This window comes from Physeter macrocephalus, chromosome 8 (genome assembly GCF_002837175.3).
Source record: "Physeter macrocephalus isolate SW-GA chromosome 8, ASM283717v5, whole genome shotgun sequence".
Lineage (NCBI taxonomy): Eukaryota > Metazoa > Chordata > Mammalia > Artiodactyla > Physeteridae > Physeter > Physeter macrocephalus.
The window spans coordinates 31,431,823-31,436,594 of NC_041221.1; the positions used below are offsets into that span (position 1 = coordinate 31,431,823).

Sequence of the window (4,772 nt, forward strand, 5' to 3'; positions counted from 1 at the left end):
AGTGAACTTAACTAAATTTCTGGAACTTTAGAAATACAGTCAGCCCTCCCTATCATTGAGTTTCCCATCCATGGATTCAATCGACTGCAGGATGCAAGGACCAACTACAATAGGCCATTTTACATAAGGGACTTGAGCATCTGAGGATTTTGGTATCTGAGTGGGCTCCTGGAACCAATCCCCCCTTTACCAAGGAACGGGTGTAGATAAAATTAATAAGGTAAGAGGTACAACAAATCATAAGAGAATACTATGAAAACTTATATGCCAACCTAGAAGAAATGGACAAATTTCTAGAAACATACAACCTGCCAAGACTAAATCAAGAAAAAATTGGCAATTTGAACAGACCAATCACTAGTAGTAAAATTGAATTTGTAATAAAAAAAAAAAACTCCCAGAAAACTAAACTCCAGGACTAGATGACTTCAGAGGAGAATTCTACCAAACATATAAAAAAGAACTTACACCTGTTCTTTTCAAATTATTCCAAGAAGTTGAAGAACATGGAGCACTCCCAAATTTATTCTGAGGCCATTACCTTGATATCAAAAGCAGAAAAAAAACACTAAGAAAAAGAAAATTATAAGACAATATTTTGATGAATATAGATTCAAAATTGTCAACAAAATATTAGCAAACCGAATCCAACAATATATAAAAAGAATCAACTTATGTGAAAACAGGAAAGTTACCACAAGGACTTAGATGCAAAAGATGGCTTCTGAGTCAGCATACTATCAGATAAAACACTGAAATCATCATTAAGTTTCAATAATAATATTTCTATAGGACAATTGTGAGGAATTAACAACAAAATGTATATGGAAAACCTTTGAAAAAATGTAAAGTTTTTGAACTAACACTAGAGGCTATGACCACACTCCTATTCCGTTCAGAAACTACTCATCTATCCCAATGTTTGCAAATGTGGAAAAGGATCAGATATTCTCAGATATTTTCAATTCCATTGACTATTTCTGAGGCTAATATATGTATATATATATATATATATAAAAATATATATAAATAAATATATATATATATATATATATATATATATATATATACTTTTTTTGTTGTAGTATCTGAATTCCCAAACTATTGTGTTCATCAGGTTCAGGTTCAAATTTAGAAGGTGTATGAAGTGTATGAAAATATTTTTAAAAAAGAGGAACCAAACTTAGGTTAACACAGAAAGCATTTATTGTTGCCAGTGGTAATTAACTTTAGGAAATGGAGAATTCTGAGAAAAAGCAAAATAAAAATAAAATAAAGAGAAAAAGAGAATATATTTGTTGGTTAGTATCAGTAATCATGAAATATGATGAATACCAAATTCTACTTGAAAGGATATAATGTGGGAAACATAGAGAGGAGGAGCCTTGTGGAAACAGAAGTAGACGCGTAATTCTATGTTTCTAAGATAAAGGGAGAAGCAAGGTAAGGTGATCATTTTTTTAAGGATGGGAAGAAAATTGTAGGGTTTCTAAGAAATAATTTATCAGTTTACAACTGTACATAAGATTTGTCTGATCTTTTGATCTTAGCTGAATAATGAAGTAAATGTTGGATGAAGAAATAAAATCATGACATTTAAATTCACTATCAAGTCTTAAAAATAAATTAAAACATTTTAAAGTTTTGTAAAGAAAACAAGAAATTCCTTATTCTACAAATGATAATTTGATAAGTAAGCAGTGTTTTTAAATTTATTTATTTATTTATTTATTTTTGGCTGCTTTGGGTCTTCGTTGCTGCACACAGGCTTTCTCTAGTTGCAGCGAGCAGTGGCTACTCTTCGTTGCGGTGCATGGGCTTCTCATTGCGGTGGTTTCTCTTGTTGCAGAGCACGTGCTCTAGGCGCACAGGCTTCAGTAGTTGTGGCTCGTGGGCTCAGTAGTTGTGGCTCGCGGGCTCTAGAGCGCAGGCTCAGTAGTTGTGGCGCACGGGTTTAGTTGCTCCGCGGCATGTGGGATCTTCCTGGACCAGGGCTCAAACCCATGTCCCCTGCATTGGCAGGCAGATTCTTAACCACTGTGCCACCAGGGAAGTCCCCTCATTGTTTTTAATAAAAGAAAATGGTTGATAATTTTAATATATAATAATTAATCCAGACCATAAATAAATGAGACAATACACTCAAAGTTTTAATATTAAGATCAATAAGCAAAACCTCATTTTATAACCTTGGCTAACAATCTCAACAGAAATAAGATGTGAATAAAATATTATTATTTTATGAAATTTTGTTTTAATTCTTGTTTTTGGTAGTTATTTGTTCTTCAGGACAAATAGTTTTATTTCCAAAGAATAGTTATAAAAGGACTTGTAGCTTTTTCACATTTTATTTGGCTTGAAGTGAACTGACAAAGCTAGATTATCAGGCATATTCAACTGCATAGCTTTTTCAATAGAGTATAGAGTACAGAGTTCAATAGGAACAGACACGTTAATGATTTCTTGTTAAACAAATGTCACTCTCCTTGCTGTGACATTTTGTTCATTCTTTAAGTAATACCTGTAGCAACAGAGAGGAGCAACTATTCCTCTATTAATTTGAATTAGTTTCATGCTCAAAGAGACGTAAAATCCTGTGTTAGTATGTCTTTATTTTCTAGGGTACGTAATAAAATTAATTACTCTTTTGGAAATGCAAGTAATATTTGGACTACACAAGATTACTTTTTCTGTTTCTTATAAATGTAAAAGAATTAAACTATATTTATACATATATGTAAATTATTCAGTGTATTACTTGAAGTAATTAAAAATGTCCCTGCCCTCAAGAAAGTGTGTGAAAGTTAATTAATTATTAGAGGATTGAGAGGGTACATTTTAAATGAAAATTGTTCTTATATATTCACATATATGAAGCATAGTTTATATTTACATGATATACTCAATTCCTGTGCCTATGTGTTGATAACAAATGAAAAGTGTGCACATAGGTAGTATAAACAGGTTTGACTGAAATGGATATTTGAATCAAACGCCTGGGGCTCATGAAAACCATGCTTCAACACACTCCTCTTGGCTCTTAAAAGAGTTAGATAATGATTAAATTGCCCACATAGACTTCAAACAATGCTATACAACATGGTCTTCAAAATTTAGTTTCTGATGACATTTGACGAGTGGTACTTGTCAGTCTCTCCTGGTTACAAGTAAAATACCAAGGGGGGGGTGTGCTTAAACATATAACAAAAGCTCACCACCTGAAAACTAAGTGCAATAGTTGATATCTTACAATTTCAGAGGGAATTCCCCATAACAGTAAATCCTGTAAAAGTAAAAAAGTGCATTGATGAAGCAGAAGTGATACACAGCTCAAATGAGTGGACAGGCAATAGGCGAAGAGTGATAAAGCTACTTTGAATTTTGGAAAACATAGTCTCCACAAATAAGAGGAGGTGAGCCGGAGAAAGGAATAGGCGTAGCATCAGTGCCTGGTGGAATTTAGACTTTTTCATCATTGCCGGCTCTTCTGATTGTCAGGGAACTATGTCATGGGAGGAAGGGGAGAACGAAGGGAATTCAGTCTAGTAGAGCATTATGAGTTGTGCAGCCGTGTGTCTAAAAGAGAAGCAATCAATGCCCTGCGCTCAGAGAATAGCTCCAGGAACAAGCTGTGTTCCTCTGGGTCTCAGGAGGTCGGCGCCCGCCATGAACGGCCTGTTGGTGACCGAGCTCTGCTGTCTCTTCTGCTGCCTGCCCTGCCCCGGCCGCATCGCCACCAAGCTCGCCTTCCTGCCTCCAGGGCCCACCTACTCGCTGGCGCCTGAGCCCGAGCCCGGGCCCGGTGGGCCAGGGCCACCCCCTCGGGAACCTGCGGGCCTCGGCCGGCACCCCCCGGGGCGCTGGAAGCTCCACCTGCTGGAGCGTGCCGACTTCTGGTACAGCCAGCGCAAGCTGGACACCATCGAGGTCTTGGCGACCAAGAGCAGCCGGGGCAACCGCGTCTCCTGCATGTACGTGCGCTGCGTGCCCAGCGCCGGGTACACGGCTCTCTTCTCGCAGGGCAACGCAGTGGACCTGGGCCAGATGAGCAGTTTCTGCATCGGCCTGGGCACGCGCGCATCAACTGCAACATCTCCTCCAACTACTCCGGCTACGGCGTGAGCTTGGGCAAGCCCTCGGAGAAGAACCTCTGCGCCGACAGCGGCCTGGCAGGCCCTGCGCATCAGGTACGGCATCACGGTGCCCACCGTGGACCTGGCCTCGTGCTACCAGCGCGCCATGGTGGTGCTGCACTTCCCGCTCACCCCGGGCATGCGCATCGCCTTCCACGGCACCAAGAAGACCCCCTGCTGTGACGCGTTCCCCAACACCTAGAAGGTGTCCCAAGATGCTCTGCGTCTTTATTCCTGTCGTGCCCCTAGGTTCTTCACAACCTTTTTCTTTTTGTTTGTAGATTCCTTATATATGTGTTAGCATAAGGTATTTGTTTTTCTCTTTCTGACTTACTTCACTCTGAATGACAGGCTCTAGGTCCATCCACCTCACTACAAATAACTCAATTTCGTTTCTTTTTATGGCTGAGTAATAGTCCATTGTATACCTGTGCCACATCTTCTTTATCCATTCATCTGTTGATGGACACTTAGGTTGCTTCCATGTCCTGGCTATTGTAAATAGAGCTGCAATGAACATTTTGGTCCATGTCTCTGTTTGAATTATGGTTTTCTCAGGGTATATGCCCAGGAGTGGGATTGCTGGGTCGTATGGTAATTCTATTTTTAGTTTTTTAAGGAACCTCCATACCGTTCTCC

General features: G+C 39.3%; 1 pseudogene; it reads left to right on the plus strand.

The window, feature by feature from the left end:
• The first annotated feature begins 3,660 nt into the window (after positions 1–3,660).
• On the plus strand, positions 3,661–4,335 carry LOC102982217 (alpha/beta hydrolase domain-containing protein 17A-like; annotated as a pseudogene).
• Positions 4,336–4,772: the final 437 nt, after the last annotated feature.